Below are 24,641 nucleotides of genomic sequence, written 5' to 3'. Positions count from 1 at the left end.
TGCTATATCTAGCAAAACTATATTCAAAATAAAAACAAAAACCTTCTAAGATAAGCAGAAACTATGACTACGAAACTGGCATTACAGAACTTACTTAAAGAAATACTGCACACAGAAGAAATACAAAACAAAAGCCTTAGAGCTCACATTAAAAAAAAAAAACTCATCTGAAGAGTAGCTAAGCAAATAAGAAACAGAACCAAATTAAACATGATAAATAGATAAAAAGTGGAAATTAATAAAGATCTCTCTAGAATAATATTGAATATAAATAGCCTCAACTTTCCAATAAAAATTCACAGGGTGGTTGAATGGGTTAAAAACATAACCCAACCATATATCATTTGCAAGAGACACACCCTAAAGGCAAAGAAAGCCACAGGTGGATAGTGAAATAATAAAAATTTATACACCATGTGAATAGAACCTGAAAACAAGCAGGAGTAGCTACTCTCATATCTCATAAAGTAGATTTCAGACCACAATAAATTGAAAGAGATAACAAGGTCACTTTATATTGGTAAAGGGAAAAATCTAACACAAAGATATAGAAATAATAAATATTTATGTCCCAAATGTGAATGAAATTACATAAAAGAGACACTGCTCAAATTGAAGGCCTAGGGTATATAATAATAGTGGGTGATTTCAATACAGCTCTCTCTCTCCACATTATGTAGATCATCTAGACATAAACTCAGTAAAGAAGTTTTGGGCCTGAAATATTATAAATAAAATGGAATTAACAAACATCTATAGAATATTTTATCCAACCACACCTGAATACACTTTCTTCTCAGTGGCTTAGGGACTATTCTCCAAAACAGACCATATTTTAGGCTGAAAAGCAACTCTTAGCAAATAAAAAAAAGTTTGATATAATTTCTGTACCTTTTAAGATCACAATGGAATGAAATTAGAAATAAACAAAATCCAAACCCAACAGAAGGAAGGGAATAATTAAGATAGAACCAAAATCAATCAACTTGAGAATAAAAATAAAACATAAAGGATTGATTAATAAAAGAGTTGGTTCTTTGAAAAGATTAAGCAAGATTGATAAAGCTCTTATCTAAATTAATCAAAATAAAAGGCAAGAGAAACCCAATTAATAAAATTACAGATGAATAAGGAGAAATAACTACAGACATTTCAGAAATCCAGCAGATCATAAGTGACTCTTTTGAAAACTTATACTGCAATAAATTGGAAAACTTAGAAGAAATGGATACATGTCTATAAAAATGTAATCTGCCAAAACTGAATCAAGAGGACATAGAAAACCTAAATAATCCAATAACCTGTAATGAGGTACAAGTAGTAATAAAAATCTTTCCAACAAAGAAATACCTAAGATCAGATGGAATCTCAGCTGAATTCTAGCAAAGCTTTATAGAAGAACTAATGCCAATATTCCTTAAATGATTCTGTGAAAAAGAAAGAGATGGAAAGCTTCAAGTTCATTCTATGAAGTCACTGTCACACTCATAGCAAAACCAGATAAGTACACATCAAGGAATGAATAGGCCAGTATCCCTAATGAACTTTCGATGCAAAAAATACATAATAAAATGTTAGCAGATCATGTTGTAACAACGTATTAAGAAGATTGTACACCACAACCAAGGTTTTATTCCAGAGATGCAAGGATGGTTTAATATATGCAATTTAATAAATGCAATTCATCACATTAGCAGAATAAAGAACAAAAAAATCACTTAGTAATCTCAATAGATGCAGAAAAGGCCTTTGACAAAATTTAATACCCACTCATGATAAAAACACTGAAGAATGTAGGGACAGAAGGAAGCTACCTCAACATTATAAAGACTATTTATGAAAAACTCAAAAGCAACCTCATAGCAAATGGAAAAAACTGAAGGCATTTCATTTAAAACCTAGGATAAAACAAGGATGTCCATCTCACCACTCCTATTAAATATAGTGCTAGAAATTTTAGCCTGAGGAATTAGGGAAGATAAGGAAATAAAAGGGATAAAAATAGCAAAGGAAGAAGTTAAATTAATACTGTTTGCAGATGATATGATTCTGTAAACTAGAAGATCCAAAAAACTTCACCAAAAGACTGCCTGAGCTAATAAATAAGTTTGGCAAAATAGCCAGTTACAAAATGAACATACAAAAAATCAATAGCTTTTGTTTATATCAACAACAAATCTGTTGAGAAAGGAATCAGAAAAACAATTTCATTCACAATTGCCTCAAAAAACAAAACAAAACAAAACAAAAAAGCCTAGGAATAAATCTAACAAAGGAGGTGAAAGACCTCCGCAGTGAAAACCATAAAATATGAGAAAACAAATTGAAGAATAAAAAACTCAGAATAGCCAAAGCAGTCTTTAGCCGAAAGAGCAATGCTGGAGGCATCACAATACCTGACTTCAAATTATACTGCAGAACTATAGTAACAAAAACTACATGGTACTGGCATAGAAACAGACACATAGACCAATGGTACAGAACAGAAGACACAGAGACAAACCTACACTGATACATTCATCTGATCCTTGACAAAAGTGCCAAAAGCATACTTTGGAGAAAAGACAGTCTTTTTAACAAATGGTGCTAGATAAATAGTTATCCATATGTAGAAGAATGAATCTAGACTATTATCTCTCATCCTGCAAAAAAAAAAAAAAAAAAAAAAAAAAAAAAAAAAAAAAACTTTAAATGGATGAAGGACTTAGGGATTACACCATAAACTCTGCAACTCCTAGAAGAAAATATAAGGTCAACACTCTAGCTTTTAAGCACAGGCAACAACTTTCTCAAAAGGACCCCTAAAGCTCAGGATAATGCCAAGAGTTCATAAATGGGACAACATCAAATTAAAAAGCTTCTGCACAGAAAAGGAAGCAATTATGAATATGAAGAGAGAGCCCACAAAATGGGGGGGGGATCTTTGCTAGCAACTCTGACAGAGAATTCATATCTAAAATAAAGAACTAAAAAAAAATCAAATGATCCAGTTAATAAATGGGCAAATGAACTAACCAGAAACTTCTCAAAAGAAGAAATACAAATGACCAAAAATTCATGAAAAAATGTTCAACATCATTAGCAATTAGGGAAGTGCAAATCAGAACTACACAATTAGGGAAATGCAAATCAAAACTACACAAAGATTTCATCTCATACTAGTCATAATAGCAATCATTAACAATAAAAATGATAATTTATCTTAGAGAGGATGTAGAGAAAAAGGAACACTTTACACTGTTGGTGGGACTATAAATTAGGACAACCACTATGGAAATTAGTATGGAGTCTTTTCAAAACACTAGGCATGGAACATGATATTACCCAGCTGAATCATTTCTTGGTATTTATCCTGATGGATTAAAGTCATCTTATTACAGAGGTACTTGCATACCAATGTTTATAGTAGCACATTTCACAGCAGCCAAACTATGGAACCAGCCTAGGTGTCCATCAACAAATAGATAAAGAAAACGTGGAATATATCCACAATGGAGTTTTATTCAGCCATAAAGGAAAAATGAAACTATGCAATTTGCAGGAAAATGATTTGAACTAGAGACCATCATGTTAAGTGAAATAAGTCAAACTCAGAAGAGTAAGGGTCATATGTTTTCTGTCATATGCCAAAGCTGGAGAGGAAAAAGGAAGACAAAAATGGGGTTAAATGTCCTAAAAGTCAAAAAGAGATCAGAAGAGAAAAGTAACCAAGGGGTGGGAAATATGAAGGGAAGGGGGAAGTGCTGGGGAGTGATCTTGGCCAAATTATGTTGTTGTATTGTGTGCATGAATAAATATGCACCAACAAATCCTATCAATGTGTACAAATATAAAACACCAATAAAAAAGTAGAAAAAAAGGAAGTCAGTGTGGGATTAAAAAATATCACATCTTCTTTGTTGTCATCTTGTTATTATTATCAAGTGTTATTTCTCAGTTCAAGCCTCTGCTCTTGCAGAGCTGTCTTTTATTCATGAGTTGAACAAGGCTCAAGGAAACATCCGTCTGGTTGCCCTTTTCTAAGACTCAACCATTTCCACACAGCAAACCTGATGCAGAAGAGAAATGAAGGGCTTTTCTGTAACGTTCCAAGGTATGGGAAGGCTCTTACTGGTGTCAGCAAAAGCACATTCAGCTTCTATATTTTTTAGTAGTTTCAGAAGATGTATCAATCATAGCTGTAATATTTTGTTAGGCATGGCATTAAAAGCCAGGCAAGCAATGCATCACCAGAGGAGTCTTATCCCCAGACAAGCATTCACCAAGTCCTGGTCCAGGTAGCATCAGTAGGTGTTCACTCTGCTTCTCTGTCTCTTATGCACCAACACTGAGATCTCTATACTATTATTATGCTCACAAAATCTAAATAATTTTCATCACCTATCTGCCTACCCATCAATCCTTATTCTACATTGATGGAAGCAGGGATCCAGGAAAGGGGAGGTGATGCTCACTACACCCAGGAGCAGGTAAGGTGAGTACAGAGACATTTATATTACTTTACCATGATGCAGAAATAGTAGCATCTCATTTATTTCACTTTGTAAAGAACTTTTGTAATATTATTTTTTCAAATGACAGAGGCATCGATTTTTCTTTAAATCACTTTTGATATGAATATAATTCAAGAGAATTTCATACTCCAACAACATTCAGAATATCAGTCAAGGTTTGTTGTCAAAACTATTACTACACTGTTGCCATGTTAGTTCAGGAGTTATTACTAAAAGCTTGACTCCAACCACGAATGACCCTCCCACTACTGTGAACTTGCATGGTGGCTATCTTCATTTTTTATTTTCTATCTTCTCCTGAAGTGTCAATCAATTGTCAGTGAAATTAAATTGAAGGGAAGCCTTAGAATATGTTGGTGCTTTATCAATGTTAGTTCCCTTCCTTCATGATATTAGTGTGTTTGTTTTCATACCCTTTCCTTCTTGCTATTTTCTGCTTCTAATTTTCTCCAGACCAGTAAAATATATATTTCTGATCAACGAACAATTTATTTATAATCTTTCCTCTTTCAAACAGTAACCAAAAAGCAAAAGCCAAAATTAAAGAAACTCAATAATAAATTTTACTGTATTAAAATGTAAAATATCCTGATATCCTACTATGCTAATAACTACCATAATAATGTTAAAAATCAAGTGTTGGACTATAGAAAATATTTGTAATATAGGTAACAAAGAGTTATTAAGTAAAATAGTTGAAAAATTATACACTAATAAGAAAAAAGATAAACAAAAAGTAGAAAATTGCAAAAGACAGGAACAGAAAAATTCATACAACAGGAAATACAAATTGCTAATAAATTTATGAAAAATTACTCAAATTCCCTAGCAGTTAGGATTATGCAAATTATAATAAAAACAAAGTATTTTTCTTCCATAGATTAGAAAAAAATATCAGGACTTGATATAAAAATATTGGCAAGTGCCTGAGGAAATACTTCTATATTATTTTGTTGAAGATAACATAAATTGGTCCATTTCTCTGGGAGGAGATTTTATAACATCTCTTAAAATTAAAAACATGCATCTCTTATGAGACCCAGATCTGTAACTGTTCATCTCTGTGTTTGAGATATACTTGCACCCATGTATAAGAAGCCAGCTATAACAGATATTTTCCACTTTTCTGTGTTTTATATTGGCAATTAAATTCTTTTTTAAAAGTATTTTTTAGTGATAGATAGACCCAATACCTTTATTTTACGTATTTATTTTTATGTGGTGCTGAGGATTGAACCCAGTGCCTCATATATGCAAGGCAAGTGCTCTACCACTGAGCCCCAGCCCCAGCCCTTAAATTTTTAAATTATTAAATTCTTTTAATACTCATAAATTTCTGTTAATCTCAGGTAGTCTGGATCCAGAAACTGTTCTTTCCCATTATGCTGTTACATCTCAAGAGAATTGCTCTTTACAGAAGAATACTCGTTGCAACACAGCTTATGACAAAAAATAAAGTTATATCATTAGGAATGTGATGAAGCCCTAAAAGGGGAATGAGGTACTTCTAGATCAATGGCTTTAGCCAGGAAGAATTGTGTTTCCTAGGGGATAACTGGCACTTTCTGGGGACAGTTGTTGTTGTCACAACTGTAGTGGTGAGGGGAGGAGGGATGTATAAATGGTAACTAGTGTGTAGGGATTAGAGATGCTGCTAAACATGGTGCATGGCACAGGACAACTCTACCACAAATAATTGTGTGTTCCAAACTCTCAATAGGGCTGAAGTTGAAAATTTTTGATCTAGATTCTTCTTTTCAAAATGAATGTTGTTGATTTCAAAAAAGCAACATGTAGATTATCTCGCTTATTAATAAAAGACCCATACATTCACATAGAGAAGTACATATTCTGAGTGTGTGTATCTTCTTTTCTGTGTGTAAACATAAGCCTTGGAAAAGATCTAAAATAACACACATAGACTCTTAAATGTGGTTGTCTTTGAAGCGGGAATGGAAGGGTCCAGGATTGTGGAGTAAGAATGGGCAAAGGGAACATTACAGGACAACAATGTTTTAAAAGTTCTACTTTAACACTCTGACCAACCACTGTCTCTTTCATTTCCTATGAAATATAATTTTAAAAGACATCATTACACTCCCACTTATATAAAATGAAATCATAGAACCATTTGCTTTACATCGGTCTGTGTCAACGTGCAAAGGTCTTGAAGAAAACACACCAAACTGAGAGGACTCTTCAGTGAGAAAAGTGGGATTTATCCATGACCCATACAGAGAGTTGGTTTGTCTGCCTTAGGTAAAGACTTTACAATAAGTTTGTTTCAATGTGTTACTTCAGTAAATAAAAATCAAGAATAAATTCATTCAGCAAAAGTGTGTAAGGATGTTATTGCTATGACATTATTTAAATTAAAAAAACAAAAATTAAAACATGATTAAATGAAAAAAGGCAATAACAAAAACAAACACAAGGACTCTGTATTTCATTATTTCAAGAAAAATAAGCATAGAAGGCCACGTATGAAAGATGACGTATCAAAATTCCCAGAATGACCTCAGGGTGCTGGGACTAGAAGTACTCTTGTGTTTTCTTAGTTATGATTTGCTCATTGCTCAAATTTTTGTGCTTTCTATTTCTATCATAGAGAAATTTAGAGTATAGAAAAAATAAAATGTTTTAGACAACATAATGAGTCCAGGTAACACAATAATAAAAAAAAAATACTTAAAACGACTAAGAAAAACAGTGGAAATGGGAACTAAAGTGAGAAGGAAAAAACCAAAATCAGAATTAAAAGACAGAGCAATTTACAGTAGCTTTGACTTCAAATTTGTCTCTATTGTTTGAATGAAGTGACTGTGGACAAGTTACTTGAATGATTTGAATTTCCATTTCACATTAAATGTAACAACTGAAGCAAATTTTCAGAGTTGCTGTGAGGATTAAATGAGAAATTAAACTAACATACTGAAACATTGTATAGTACAGAAAACCCTTCAGAAGCTCAGCTGAGATAAATAACATTTACTGTGATTTTTTAATTTCATTTATTTATTTTTATGTGGTGCTGAGGATTGAACCCAGTGCTTCACACATGTGAGGTGAGCACTCTCCCACTAAGCCACACCCGAGCCCTACTGTGATTTTTTCCAATGTATGTAAATAAGTTATTCATTTCTCTAGATTCCTAAAGAGTTGAATAGTCACGTTTTGGAAATTATTCTCTGATCTATACCCAGAGCATATGAAGTCTCTAGCGGTGTTATTCAAGGTAGTCAAAGAATCAAGAGGGTGCCTTGGAGTTTGTTAGAAAATCCACAGTTTGACTTAGCCCAGACCTACTGAATTGAAATTTTCATGGGAATTACCCTATGCTATTGGTAAAAGTTCTGTCGACCAAGAATCCTACACCCTGGTAAACTGTTCCTCAAAAGTGAGGAAAAAAATAAAGTGAGGAAAAAAATATTCAATACCAGTTAAGAACGAAATGTCGAGCTTAATAGTCAGGTGAGATGTAGTTGGACTGATGATCACTTGTGAAATTCAGGCATCTAATAAGGGCATATGACTGGTGTAACATCTGTCCCACTTCCAGTCAGAGGGACTAGTATCGCCCATTTTGGCCTTGGGTTGAACTACAAGGTAACTGTTGAAACATTGTTCAGCATAGCTGCATAGTATGGCCAAAATATATGCATAGAGAGAAAATTATCATTAATCTGTGAAATATATTAGAGGATAGCTCCATTGAAGTACATATTAAAGGTATTCTTGAAAGATGGTAGAGTAGGAAGAGCCAGGAATCTGTATCTCCACATAGACAATTGTACTGGCAGAATCTGTTTGGAGTGACTATTTGGGAATTCTGGAATCTATTGAAGATCCACAACTTTGAGTGAAAAGTTGTTCTGATAAATTGTGGTTAAATACACTTTTAGGACTTAGCACAATAGCAGCAATCCCTGCATACTCCCAAGCTCTGGGGCTGGCAGCTGTGCACAGGTTCTTAGTTCAGCTTGCAAACAGCTTGTAGGAATCAGGATGGGAAATTAGGACTTGTCTTTCAAATATTAGAGATCTAGGTTCTGATTGCTAATTGTTATTTCAGATTTCAGAACTACAAAGAAGCAGGTGGATATTTTTGTTGTAGCTCTCCACACAGTTTAGATCTCTGTCCTCTGTGGAAGAAGTGATTTCCATGGATGTAAAAGGCCAGGATGCTTATCTTCCTTTAATTTTATCTTTTTCCTCTTTCAGGGAGATATTAAATACTAGGACATTAAAAAGCAAGTACATTGGGCTGGGGTTGTGGCTCAAGCGGTAATGCACTTGCCTGCATGCATGGGGTGCTGGGTTCGATCCTCAGGACCACATAAAAATAAAATAAAGATGTTGTGTCCACTGAAAACTGAAAAATAAATATTAAAAAAATTCTCTCTCTCTCTCAAAAAAAAAGCAAGTACATTTACAAGGAAACTTAGAATGTTGTCACCTATGCCCAGAGAAAGGCACAGACTCAGAAAAGACCAGAGAAAACCATAAATTTACATCTCAGGCTGATCCTTAGCATAAAAACAATCCACAGAAAGAATGAATAAAAACTAGTGATAAAAAGCAGAAAACTCCATGGAAGGGGAAGAACATAGTTTTTATGAGTTAGAATGTTATTAGGTTCAAATGTCCAGATTTCAACAATAATAGAAAAAAATCATAAAGCATACAAAGAGATGGGAAGATGTATTTTGTTCAAAGGGAAAAAATAAAGACTTGACATCTGAACAAAGGCCTAATGGCAGATCTAAAGTTTTTAAAACAGTTATATTAGAGATGCTCAAAAGATAAAAGAAAAAATGGAGAAATCTCAGAAGATAATATATGAATAAAATGAAAATATCAGTAAATCATTTTAAAAAAGAGATTCTGGAGCTGAAAAGTATAATAACTAAAAGAAAAGCTCACTAGAGGGATCCAGAGGGGGATTCATCTAGCAGAAGAAAATAATTAATGAGTTTTAAGATAGGACAAAAATTACTGAGTTTGAGAAACAGAAAATATTGGGGGGGAAATAACCAGAGACTGAGCTATTTGGAGGACACAATCAAGCAGACCAAGTATGCATTGAGGGAGTCCCAGAAGTGGGGGGGGGGGGAAGGACATAAGAAATATTTGAAGAAATGATGACTGAAAACTTCTCCAAATTTGATGAACTACATTAATATAAATATCCAAAAAGCCCAAGAAACTCCCCATAAGAGGAGCACAAAATAGTCCTACATTAAGCTGCATTATAATCAAAATTTAAAAAAGAAAGAGTTAATCCTGGAAGCAACAAGGGAGAAGAAATCTGTCACATATAGGAGATCCTCAAGGAGATCATTAGCAGATTTTTTATTAGAAACTTTGGAGACCTGCAGACACTGGGCTGATGTATTGAAAGTGCTATTAGTAAAAGTTCTGTCGACCAAGAATCCTACACCCTGGTAAACTGTTCCTCAAAAGTGAGGAAAAAAATAAAGAGATTTTCGATAAATAAAACTGCCATTGATCTATATGCAAGAAATACTTAAGGGTTTTCTATAAGATAAAATGAAGACACACTATAGGGCAACTTGAAGCCAAATGGAGAAACAAAGATCTCAATAACGGAAAATACATAAACAATTATAAGAGCTAGTATAAATGGAAAATGAGATCAATCAAATTATGTTATATGCATGTATGAATATGGCATAATGAATCCCACAATTATTTATAATGTGACAATAAAAATTACGAAAATAAAAAGGTACTGTAAAACAATTGTTTGTATCTCTACTTATTTTGACATGATTTAAGAGGATAAGGCATTGAAAACACAATCATTAGTATGTATATACTATTATTGTAACTTTGGTCTGTAATTCAGCATTTTGATTTCAACATAATTTAGGATACTAATGCATTTAAAATTATTAGGTATTTGGGGTCACACAATGCATAAAGACACAGTTTTGTGATGTAAGCAATGAAAAATATAGGGATGGAGCTGTGAGAAAGCAGTTTTGTACATTATTGAAGTTTATCTTATATTAATTCAAATTAGAGTGTTATAGCTTTAGGATATTAAATGTAATTCCCCATGGTAACCACAAAGAAAATAGCTACAGAAAATATACAAAAAGAAATGAGAAATAAATGTAAATATTTTATTGCAAACTATTAGCTAAAGAAAAGAAGACAGTAATGCAGAGATTAAGGGACAAAAAAATTGAAGGTAGATATAAAGCAGACATCAAGGGACTGGGTATATTACAGTGATAGCGTAGTTGTCTAGAATGTGTAAGGTCCTGGTATAATCATCAGCACAGAAAAAATAAAAAGGAAAAAAAGATAAAAATAAAATAAAATGGAAATATGAGAATTTTATCCTTATGAGGAAGTACCTTAAAAACAAATGGATTAAATTCTCCAGTTAAAAGATAGAGATTGGCATAATGGACCTCAATACATGATTAAACTATATCTTATCTACAAGAAACTTGCTTTAGGTCCAAAGACACAAATAGATTGAAAATGAAAGGAAAAAGATATGCCATGCAAAAGTAACCAAAAGGAAGCAGACATTTACGGTAACATGAGTCAAAAAAAAAAAAAACAAACAAACATTGGATCAAAAATATTACAAGAGACAAAGGACATCATATATTTATAAATAGTTCAATACAGCAAGAAATATAACATTAATAAACATTTATGCACCTAATGACACATCTCCAAAATGTATAAAGCAAAAACTAACAGGATGGAAGGGAGAAACAGACAATACTCAATAGTATTTGGTCATTTCACTGTCTTTTTGTTTCGTTTTGTTTTTGTTACAAGAGATTGAACCCAGGGTGCCTAACCAATGAGCCACATGCCCAGCTCTCTTTAATATTTTACTTAGAGATAGGGCCTTGCTAAGTTGCTAAGCTGGCTTTGAATTCGTGATCCTCCTGCCTCAGTCTCCTGATTATAGGTGTGCACACTGTGCCTGGGTCAATGTCCCATTCTTAATAATTGATTAAAAAAATCAGACAGAAAATGAGTAAGGAAAAAGACGATTTGAACAAAACTATAAACCAATTTGATCTAGCAGACATATATGGAATAAGCCATAGCATGAACAGTCTTCACAAGGGCACATGGGCCATTTTCTAAGACAGATGAACTATTAAGCCATAAAATAAGTTTTTATAGATTTAAAGCCTAGATTATAAAAGATTCTTTTTAACAATTATATGTCAACAAACTGGATAATGTAGATCAAATGAACAGATTCCTAGAATTGAAAATTTCTAGGAATCTGTTCATTTGATCTACATCTGAGTGTGGTGACTCACACTTGTAATCCCAGCAGCTTGGGAGGCTGATACAGGAAGATCACAATAGCTTCAGAGGCCCTAATTAACTTAGAACCTATCTCAAAATAAAATAATAATCATCATAATAAAAGGAGATAGAATCCATAATAAAAACTCCTGTAACAAAGAAAAGCCCTATACTCAGTGATTTCACTGTTGAATTACTCATAGTTTTAGATAAGTGATTCCAATCCTTCCCAAACTATTCAAAAAATTTAACAGTTACAATCACTTCCTAAGGCTTTTTGTGAAACCTGAATTGTCCTGATACCAAAACCAGAAAAAGATACTGCCAGGTAAGTACAGAACAATATGCCTTATGAACATTATCACAACAGTCAAGATATTAGGACCCCAATTTAGCAACATATTAAAAGAATTATACTCTATGATCAGGGGGATTAATTCCTGGAATACAAGGATGGTTCAACATATGATAATTGATTAATAGAATGCATCACATTAACAGAATGAGAGAAAAACAAAATACAGGATCATTTCAATTGATGCAAATAAATCTTTTTCTTAAAATTCAACAACCTTTTATGCTAAAACTAACTCAACCTAATGAAAGTGTTATATGAAAATCCACAGCAAATATGCTCAATGATGAAAGACTGAAAATGTTTTTTCTTCAAGATCAAGAGAAAGATAAGGATATATTTCACTACTTCTGTTTAGAATAGCACTAATGTTCTAGCCAGAGAAATTGGATAAGGAAAAGGAATAAAAGAGTTGTAAATTATAAAGGAAGAAGTAAAATTTCTCTATTCACAGAAAACATTGTTTTATATGTAGAAAATTCTAAAGATTCCACCAAAGCACATGTTTGAAATAATGAGTTCAACAAAGTAACACAAAATAAAATCAACATCATCAAGTCAATTGCATTTCTATAACTAATAAACAATCTGAAAACAGATTATAGAAAAATTCTGTTTATAATAGTATCATGAGAATACATGAAATGATTAGTAATTAACCAAAGGAGAGAAAGTTATAGAACAAAAATTTGAAATATATTGTTTTTTTAATTTGCTGAACAACAAAATAATTTGAATATTTAAATGACATAAATATAAGAAAACATCCTCTTTTCATGGATTGAAAGACTTAACACTTGTAAAATGTCAATACTACACAAGTTATTGACAGAGTCAATGAAATCCTTTATAATCTTCTGATATATTATAGAGTACTTTTTTTCTTTCTCTTTTTAAAAAAATTAAAACCCATTCTACTATTCAAATGTAATGTCAAGAGACCCTTAAGAGTCAAAGCAATCCTCAAAAACAAAATAAAACAATAAAAGGGCTCCAGGGCTCCAGGATTAGTATGTCCTGATTTCCAAACTTACTACAAATTTACAATAATCAAAAAATCATGGTACTGGCATAAGTATGGACATAGAGACCAGTGGAATAAACTACAGAGCCCAGAAAGAAACCCTCAAATATATCCTGAAATGATTTTGACAACGGTGCCAAGACCATCTGATGGTAAAAGTTCAGTCATTTCAACAAATGGTACAGAGAAAACTAGGAATCCATATGAAAAAGTATGGAGTTGGACCTTTATCTAGCATTAGATACTTTTGGTTTAAGTTATTGAGCTTGAATTGCAATCATACCAAGATGTATTCCTAATTGTTCTGATACTATGAAATTGATCAATGATTTCTTCACAAAATCACAAAATAAACGATAATGCTCAAAGATGGATAGAGGGGCTCATTTTAGTTGGTCAATAACCGGTTAGTCCTCTGATCTCGGTCTTGGCAATCTGGTATACTGTCAAGGCTTCCATCCTTTTAGCTTCTAGCTGATTGGGAGGAGGATGTTGCAATTATTATATGTGCTACAGGTTACTAACATCTAAGGCCATCCTACTTTTCAGAAAAGGTGAAAAGGTCCATGTGCCCTTCTTTGGACTAAATTGATAAAAGTATTCTTTTGATTAATCAAAATCAGTAAACAGCACTAAAAACAAAACAAAACAAACAAAACAAACCCCCCAAACACAAGGGTACAAATCATGTTCTGGTACTAGGCTGTACTGATCATGTACATAGATAAGTCCCTTAGTCACTACAGGAAAAAAAATGCCCTATGGACGTTTTTGGAGAATTGATGTTTGTGACTTTCACATTTTTGTTTTTCACATTTTTTTTATAGGAGTCTGTATTTTTTAGGTTTGTCTTAAGGTTTCTTCTAAAGCACATGAATTTAGAAGTGGTGGAGGGAGGGAGTGTCACTAGTTTGCCATAATCAAATGACTAAGAAGGCATTAAAATAAATGTCAGGATACTTAATCTGGCCTGGGCAGTGGAGGTTAAGGAATGGATAGAAAACTTTGTGGCATGAGTGATTTCCACACACCCTGGAAATAATATTCACCCATAAATGCCGGTGGATACAATGTATCAATGGTTTTGAAGACTGACAAGGCTCTGGGGTGACTTGTCAACATAACTGAAGCCACATTAAGACGAAGCCAACTCCAAACCAAAGAAACACCAAGGGTATCTGTCTAGAGTTCTAGCTGGCCATGGTTCTGTGAAATTGATATGACTATTTCCTGAAAGATGTGCCTTCGTAAGGCCACAGACAGCAAAGCAAGGTTCTTTGCCATCTGTGACCAAAGAGATGAAATTCAACAGTCTCTCCAAATGGCACTGTAACCAATGCAAATCAGTTTTTGAGGACAAAAGTCTGTACCAAAAATTATGAAATATTTTGTAGTTCTTTCTATTTGCTACATGACTGCAGTCCCATTGGAACTAAACCCAACATTCAAGGTAAAGGTTGTTTTTCTTTCTTGTGCCTTTTGAAGCCTCATCTTCCACTGGAATGTCATCTGATTGCCTTTATTTAACAAAACCTGAAATCATTAAGCCTGGAGCCATCCCAAAGTCCCAGGATGCCTCATTCTCTGATAACAAAAGCAGCTGTTGCAACCCACCAGCCCCACACGGATCAAACGCTCTGGCAGGTTTCCCTCCTGCCCCATCTAAGTTAAATGAAAGCTCCTTAGCATCCCCAAATTTTATGCCACCTGCCCCGCCCATGCCAAGTTGGCCACCAGCCCTAGCGATGACTATTCCAACCAACCTTGGAGGAAATGTTGCTGAGGAGTTCGATGATTCTCATTACCATGATGCTTTACCTGACTCCCTTTCAAATTCAGAGCACTTTTCCCGTTAGACTCAGGCTTTTGTGTACTTTTCCTTTATTGGAACTGGCAACATGAAGCTATTTAAACACAGCTCCATCTGTCAGAGTCGAGTCCTGCAGGTAGAGTGTCGTGTTTGATTTCAGATTATCATTTGTTGTGTTGTCAAGCAGGGCTTGGGGGAGGAAGAAAAAAAATGCTTGCATTCAAACAACTCTTTGGTTAAAATGCACAAATAACTCATTTGCAACTTTGACCATGACTCTGATCAACGTGCCTCATGTTTGTAATCACAGCAACAGTCTCCGTGACATTTCCAAGGTGGCCCCCTAAGAATTGGTCCACAATACAAAGCCCATCTTAACCCTGAGATCTGGAGATATCATGGATCATTTCTCATCTATGTGGCAGAGATGACTGACTTTCATCCGATCTCAGCCCTAAAGAGCAAAGATTGTCCTCAGTGGGTAAAAGCATGACTTTACACAGAACAGCAGCCTCTTGCTTAACCCAGTGACATGTGTAATGCTTAAAGATGGGATGGCACTGCATCCCATCAGAAATTCTGCCTCTGTGTGTCTGTGCCCCAAAGGTGGTCCAAATATAGAAGACGTCTTAAGCATCATTCTTCACAACATACTTACAACTGTAAGACGTTAAAAACCATATAAACAGTCACCAATTAATAACAAAACAGAAGAATGTCTGTAGTTGTTGAAGCTGAAGGATGGGTTACTGGTGGTTCATTGTGCTGTTCTCTGTTAATAATATTAATAATAAAAGCAATATTCAGCAAAATAATAGAAATGTTACAGGCGTGTGATTAGAATGTGCATTAAAATACAATGACAAATGACAGACTAATCACGTACCAGAAGGAACTCTCATCAACACTATGCATGATCCGGTGGTATGTGCTCTAATTTCTTAGTGCAGCCACCCAGCCACATTACTGAGAACATGAGTCATGTTTCCAGACAGATCCTGCATTTGACTTATCTGCTTGGGAGTGATCTGTAGCAAAATGTCAGTCTTAGGAAACAGACTTCAAGAAATGAGTGAATGGGAGGTAGAGGGGTAAAACTTGTCACAGTGTGGAAAGAGGACTGGGCGGGAGGGCATGGAGACACCTGTTATGTGGGATGGATGTGCAACCTATGTGTCATCTGATGCACAGCAGGAAAATGATCCTGTGTCTCAGACACAGATTTGAAAAAGGGCTTTGTTATGGGACACAGGTGTTTTCCTTCACAACTCCACAACCACCAGCAGCCCTGTGTCACGATCCAGGCCCTAAATAAAGATCAATCCAAGCTCTCCATTGATAGCCTGAGTAAAGGGGTCCTGGCCCCATTTTCTCTGATGTTCAAAGGTTTACTTACTATTTTGGTTTTTGATCTTAATGTGCCATCTCTTATTTTTAGGCCACTTTACCAGAGTGTGGTCTCTAGTTGTGATGCTTCTTTCACACTTAAGTTCTAAGTTGGTGCTACTTCATGATGCCTTGAGGCAAAACACCTTCTGATGTGCCTTGGTTTCTCAGTGCTACCCCATGGCCACAGGTCTAATATGATGAGCAAGAATCATGCATACACACGAGAGGGGTAGAGTGATCTGCATTTATTTGGGGCAAAGGACACAACCTTACTAGCTCGCTTCTAATCCTGTCACAAGAAAGAGTTTGGGAATAATATATCCAAGAAACTCCAGATATCTCTTTAGTTCTTTTCTTTATTTTCATTAGGGCTTTTGATGAAATCATTAATACTATCAAAGAAAGTAATTGAGTCCAAAGAGGGGAAAATAGAGTTTGCCAGGAAAAAAAAACAGAGTAGTGTTTGTTTGTTTGTTTTCCCAGTGAAGTTGAATTTTGATTGACAAAGTTCTGGAATTGTGGCAAGCAGGTGTACCTGCTACATAAGAAAATGAATGGGTTCACAAGAAAAAGCTCAAAGATGATTCTATGAGTAATTCATTAGGGAAAAGATATATGTCAGATTATGAATTTTTCAAAGACTTACTTTGTTCACTAATATTTCAAGTTACATTTGATATATGTGTTCAATTAATTTCAAGTTATTCCTATTCAGAACGGAGAAGAAAGTCCTAGAAATTCAGATAATAATTGGTAACTCAAAATTCAGTATTTCTGTAGCTTTTCACAAAGCCACTGACCACCACCTCTGTCTGTACAGTGTGAGATTATCACTTCAGGTTAGTGTAAGTATTTTACATTGGATTTATTTCACATGGGATTTGGTCAAAACTATTTTTTTTTTGTTTCCACAGGTTTCAACTGTCATTTAAGTGTTTTTATGAAAAAATCTTCAGGATTGCAAATAGGAATACACCTCTTCTCGCTTCTGCTGCATTCTACCTTGATTCTTCCCTTGAAAACCTTTTAGTTTGTCCAGGAACACACCAGGGTAGTAAAGCAAAAACAGACTACATGATTTGGTGTAAATATCTTGAATTAGGGAGGAATGGAAAAAAAATCAAATTATCATGTGTTTGCCAATTTTGTGTTGCTCCTGTGTTAGTTCCATGTCTATTGATTTAATATCTATGATTAACCAAACGCTTGTATTTTACCATGAATTATTCAAAGGTCCCAGTGTGTATTAGCTTATTTTATTGAGCTTCTTGTGGGAAATATTATTATTATTATTGTCTCTATTTAATAGACAGGAACTCTGAGACACCTTGCCTTAAAATCCGATAGTTGGTCAGAGCAGAGCTGGGATTCCGTCAGTGGCTCGAACTGTTCATCTTGGCCCAGCAGCTTCCTGGCAGTCTGTGTCAGACGATGTGGCAGAGATGACTGACTTTCATCAGATTCCAGGATGTTCTCATAGAACATTCCCAAGTTCCAGCTGGCCAAGTGGATGCAGAAAGCAACATTTTCTAGCCTCTTTTGCTGTAAGATTTAGCCAAGTGATTAAGTTAGGCATGTTAATAGAAAGGAGATGGGAAGCTCCCGTCACCCTGAGGACAGTTGCCTGGTCTTTTTCCTCCTTGCCTTCTGCCGTTTGCAGGGCTGTTTCTGGAAGTGGTTTGAAACTTGCCATTGAGGATGGCACAGCTGTCCTCAGCCTGGGATTGAGGATAACTTTGAAAAGCAGAGACCCTACCTTATCTTAGGAATTATGTGTGAGAGAGAAATCAACTCTTGTTTGGGTCATTGAGCTTAAGTTCTCTTTGTTATAGCACCTTATCACATGGCATTCTAACAAATTCAATTTCTTAGGTAATGTTGTGCTACAGCAAGATTTTACAAGCTCATCACAGTTAGCTATTTGATAGTTAGGAATTTTTTGAGCTGATTGCTAAATTGTTTATGCAAGTGCTTAAAGTATGAAAATTGGAAAATGTTACAAATCAGGGTGATATTTTATTTTGAAGAGCTGGTTTATACTATATAAATAGTATGAGGATTCAATGAGAAAATCCATATAAATGCTTGGCAAAGTGATCAGAATGTAGTAAATGCTCAATTAATGCCAAATAATAATAATAACAGGTAGAATAAAATGCAGATTAATTCACTAACTCTTCATATAGAAAGAAAAACAACCATTCATACCTAATTTTCTTGCCCCACATCAAACAGTTCCTTCTTTGTACAAAGGCAATCCTTAATGATGCCACATTATCCCCCACTCATGTTGAGTATAATGGGTGAATGAGCTTATAGCAAGTTCTCCTTTTTTCTTACCTTTCATTGCTCATTACCAACTTTTCAACAAAGTTCTTTTTCTTCTCACATAACTAAATTAGAAAAATGCAAGTAATTTGCTAGCAAAAAACATGGTCTTTAAGTCTTATATATACAGAAGCAGAGTTTTTCTAAGTTTCTAACTTTCTCACTTTAGCATTTTCAATTTTGAAGAGCTTTCTGGAGTAATAAAGTTTTCAGTGCAATAGCCTCATCTTTTATATTGTGAAAGTTTCAGAATTTCTAGAATCAATTCAATTTCAAAATTGCTAAGTCACTGATAATGAAAAAAAAAACTTTGAAATTTGTGATCACAAATTTATCAGATCTTACACTTTGAATGAGCCACAGATATGAAGTACATTGCATAGGTGATCTATTGACTTCCTTCTAAAGCATACTAATGGGACTGTTCATTCCTCATCAGTTACAGAACACTTCCTGCTAAACTTGGATAGTACTTTAGGATCTTTATCAACAAAGAATTCCAGACAATCATCAATCAGATTGAAAGTTCTTTACCATTTCATTATAAACGAATCCCCTTTCTACTACTACAGGAATCCTAGGACTAAAGTCTTGACTTCTGCCCAAGTCCTGAATGGGGAGGGAGTGGGTAACCATTGGAGGTATGGGCCAGGTGGAAATAAAAGCCAGACAAGTTATATTAAAAAAAATAAACACAAAAGACGAGAATTATATATTCAAAAGCAGGGGCATTGATGAGTTAAATAGATCTGATGGGTCTGATCCTTACAAAGAGAAAAACCTGCAAATGCTTTATTTATAACTGTGTACACCAAAAGGAACCAGTAAGGAGCTTCTTCAGAAAACAGGATAAGCGTGGGGAAAACAGGTTGTTTGGTGCTTGGCAGGTTACACCCATCTCTGGGTGGTTGTGTTTGATCCTGGGGCTGTGAGCTAAGGCAGGGCGCCAGCACTCTCCAACAGGGAATTTCACCTAGGAGTTCCCAGAAAAGCAGTTTCCCTGCCTTAATGGCTCAAACAAAATCCATAGTTCATGCACAGCTTCCTGCACTTAAACCAGTACTTATTTGCACAGCGGGGTTCCTTAGAGCTGGCTGAGATTTCCTGATCCCACCCTTCCTTACACTCTTGGTTGGTCCTGACTTTCCACTTTCCATTGTTTTGGATCAAGTCCAGATTCCCTAACCTGGCCCAGTGTTCTTTAGTGATTTGGCCATAGCCTGCTCTCCTCATCCTGCACCACTCTTCCCCTGGTGCTAGTTAGCCCCCCTCCCTCCTGGACATACTCTCCCTCCATCTCAACCTGCTCTGAGGCCTGGGATGCTGGCCTTGCACACTACATCACTAGAGCTCTCTTGGGGTTTGAGCAGTTGTGTTCCGCTCTCTGTTATCACAGTTCTCATCAGAAAAGATTTCTCCCAGATCTGCATCTCTTCTGGGGTGACAGGAACTGCCCTTACATTGGTACTTCAGCTTTCACTCCCATTGACCCCTGTGTTCTCCCCAATTTCTTATGTGTCCATCTGTCCCCATCTCTGTGAATAATCCCTTCAGTAAACTCTCTTTAATTGTGTACTTTTCAATAACTTGTATTTTCCTTTCCAAAATTTGGAAGACACACTTTTTTTTTATTCCAACACAAACACACACACACACACACATACACACACACACACACACACACACTCTATTCCATTTTACTCTGGATTTCTTAGCTAACTTGTCATGTTCTCAGGAAACTGTCTCTGATCTCTTTCAACCTATATCACTTAAAGAAGTCACTTCTATTTTAGAGTCTGTATCAATAAGTATATAGTCATTTTATAATTATTTCATTAATGATCTCCCTTTACTAATACTTATCCTGCTTGATGGCAGTAATCAACTCCTCATGATGACCCCAGCATCTGTCACCATGGCATACAGTAAAGCTAGACCTTGGGAATCCTGACTGATCAACCTCTTCAGGCCAGGCTCTTGGATCTCACCCCAATAGCATAATCTCCCTTATGGCCTCTCTGGCCTCTTGGTGTCAGTCAAATATAATTAATCCAATCATGCCCGAAACCAAGTCCAGATTTCAATAGTATCTTCTTATATCTTTTTGTTAGTAGAGAACTCTGTCTCATACATCACATAATGATGAGGGTAGGTCTATTGTTAAAAATACTTCCTTATAGTGAAATGGAATATATTTCCCAGCAGAAACTTTCAAAAGCAGTACGGAAGACTTCAGACCATCTCCTTGAGACAAACTCTAATTTTTGCACATAGACCTCAAGTTCATGTTTTAATTTTCTTCTTCTTTAGAAGATCACCTTTCCTTACATCCATTCTTCTTTTTGGTGCCAGTATTGTTCCCTGTTAATGCCCTATAGCATCTACCCTGATGGGATGGCTAAACTTCATTCCAATTTCAAGACCAATTTTTTGCCTTCTTTGTTCTGCAGAACTTCAAGTGTTTCATTGCCTGAATCCCTTGTCTACCACAAGAATCCTGTGCTGGCCAGATTGCTCACTCAGAGTCTAGGTAATTGACAGCTGAGGCAGATCCTGAAGGCACCCACAGCTGATGGCTCTCAGTTGGCTGTGCTCCTCATGGAAGTTTCCATCTTGATGGAAGATGAGAGTAATGCATCATCAAAGTGCCTACACTGTGATAATAATCAATAGATGTGGTCAACAGGAAGTCAAAAATGTTAGGTAGGTGGCAAGTGTCATCTGCAGATTTTCAGTGTCATTTAAGAGCTCTCTAGGAATGCAAACTCTCAGACCCTGCCCCACTGAATAAATCAGTATAACCAGGCTGCAGGTGACTCTTGGTACCTTAAAGCTTGGGAAACACTGGCATACAGGTTATTGTGCTATACTTCTGAACACATGAAGGCTCTTTCCTTGAGAACTATACCTGTCCACCCTCACATCCTGCCACAACAGCCCTCTTAGTACTGTAAGGACCTCTGTTTAGCCATGGTTGTTTGATCTAGGGGTGGATGCTGGACATAAGGTAGAAAAATCAAATTCTGTAATTGCAGAATCCACTGTATTTGTAATTGCAGAATATCTGTAAGTGCAGAATACAATACAGTCAATCCGCTGTATTGAAGGTTCAACCAATTTCAGATAAAAAATATTGGGAAAAAATGTGTATATACTAAACATAGATAGATTATTTTCTCATTATTCTATAAACAATACAATATAGCAACTATCTGAATTATGTATGTTGTATTAGGTATTATAAATAATGTAGACATCACAAAGTGTAGAGGAAGATGTGTGTGGACTATAATGCAAATACTTCCTATTTTTGTATTAGAGACTTCAACATTTGTAGATTTGGGTATCTGGAAGAAATCCTGGAACCAATTCCCCTTGAATACTTAGGGATTCATGAATTTGAAAAAGCAGAGGAAAGATTTCAGTTTATGATGTACTGAGATACCTTGAATTGTGGGGTTGCCATATTCCACTCTGTGCTCAGAGAAGTAGAGAAAGCTGATCTACAAATAGAGGAAGTGAATCATGTATTCCTTGCTTTCCTTCATGATTCTGTTTGCTCGCTTTTGTTATGTTCATTTATTGATCTTTAGTTTGTTTTATTAATTGCAACCAAGGAGTATATTCACTGAATAGTTAAATATAGGTGTATAACAGCTAAACTGTTTGGGAATAATATAAATAAGATAGGGTTTCATGGTAAATGATTAAGAAAAACCAGCGGGTCTTTTTTATTTTATTTTTTTAAGAGAGAGTGAGAGAGGGGGGAGGGAGGGAGGGAGGGAGAGAGAGAGAGAGAGAGAGAGAGAGAGAGAGAGAGAGAGAATTTTTAATATTTATTTTTTAGTTCTCGGCAGACACAACATCTTTGTTGGTATGTGGTGCTGAGGATCGAACCCGGGCTGCACGCATGCCAGGTGAGCGCGCTACCGCTTGAGCCACATCCCCAGCTCCCAGCAGGTCTTTAATGTTAAGCTCATGCAGCACCTTTACCCTGCTGAGTTATCTAGCTTTCAGGGTCTGCCTGCTCATTACACACAAAATAAAACTTTGAATTTTTAAAAAATTTTATTTGGGGGCTGGAGTTGTGGCTCAGTGGTAGAGTGCTTTCCTAGCATGGGTGAGGCACTGGGTTTGATTCTCAGCACCACATATCTATCAATCAATCAATCAATCAATAAATAAAATAAAGATTCATCTACAGCTAAAAGAGAAAAATTATTTCATTTTTTGAGTTATGACAAGTAAAATAACTGACCCAAAACAATAAAATAATTGGTAATCATTCACCAACCCTAATGCTAACTTATACATTTCTAGGAAAACAGAATTGGCAAGCAGACTATCATCAAGCCAGGGAAATAATGAGAAAAAATAGTATTTTATATTTATACATATCTAACAACATTTGCATAACATTCTCATAGCCATTTGCCACAGTCTTGGCTGGGCACAGAATCAGGAGCCACCACACACCTTGTAGATTCAAACAGCAATCTTTATTCCCGAACTCACACTGGCCTCTACACACGTTCTGGGGAAATCCAAGTTCTGCTGCCGCCCAATTCACCTACTCCATGAGGCTTTTTTCTCCAATACTTTCTGAATCTCAGGAGAACTCAACGGGAACTCAAGGATCGGCATGCCTGAGGCAGCAGGATATGCCCTATTCCCCCTCAGGGTACACCTTAAACCTGGAACTTCCCTAAATCCAAGTCTTAAACCGGGAACGCCTTAAACCCAAATTATCCTAAACTGGGATACTTCCTAAAACCTGCAGGATACACCCTAAACCTGGATCCACCCTGGTCCTTGAGCAGGGTCACCTTTCTCAAACACACATGCAATGTCACAGCGAATTTCCAAGGCAAGTCCATCTAACATGGGGTACGCTGGCAAGGAAATTTCCATGTGTCATTCCTACTTGGCAATGGCCCTCAGCAGCCATTGACATGTTTTGCACCTAAGATACTAACTTATTGGTAAATTTATATTCGTGGCTGTTTTTTTCTTCCAGAATCCTTGATGATCCCCTTGTTACTCCCTTGTTTGCAAACGTGCTTCAGTTGCTAACTTAAGTTTTAGATTGGAATTATTTTGGTGGGTTTTTTAGGAAACTGTCATCTGTTTACAGGTCATTTCATAGGTTGAGCCACTGTGGGGAAAGGCTCTTCTCTGATTATATGTAAATTATTATAACAATGATTATTATTCAAATTAGGGAGATAATTACCAATCTTTATCTGCATTTGAGAGAATGTACTCTATTTGAGTCCCTCAATTCCTACTTTTAGAAAACATTTTTAAATTGTTAATATTTGGCCACACACCATGAATTATTGGCAAAAATAATGCAAGCAATTAGAGGTGACACTGTAAAGGTAAAATTTCTAAGCTGATTCTAAGCTGCAAAAGCCTGAATTAAAATGTAAAAGACTGGGCATTGTAAAGCTTCTAAATTGCAAAGCCTAAATTAGAATGTAAAAGACTAGGTATTGCTAAGTTCCTCTGCTACACCCAGAACCTGAAATTCCTGAGATAGTTAAAACAATGCCCTACTGGCCATTTAGCCTAGGGCCCTGTGCAGTTTGTCACAGGGCCCAAACCAATCAGTTTGAATGTGTAACACCCCTCCCCCCCCTCCCCCCCCCCCCCCCCGCTTAGGAGTGACCAATCACCCCCGCCCGACCTGTTCCTGCCAATGAATGTGCTAATCATGTCTCAGAGTTGTTGTTCAATTTTCCTGCGCCTCATAATGATTTGTTCTGACGTATGCAAACCCCCCCCCTCCCCAAAAAGTGTACTTAAGCTCTGCTTGACCTCTGCTCTGGGCTCTGGGCCGCTCTCCCTTCCTGAGTGAGCCTTGAGCCTCAGCGCGCTGAATTAGGATCCTCTTCAATAAACTCC

The sequence above is a fragment of the Spermophilus citellus genome, assembly GCF_964194105.1.
Source record: "Spermophilus citellus genome assembly, chromosome: 11".
NCBI lineage: Eukaryota > Metazoa > Chordata > Mammalia > Rodentia > Sciuridae > Spermophilus > Spermophilus citellus.
This window is presented reverse-complemented; position numbering follows the sequence as displayed.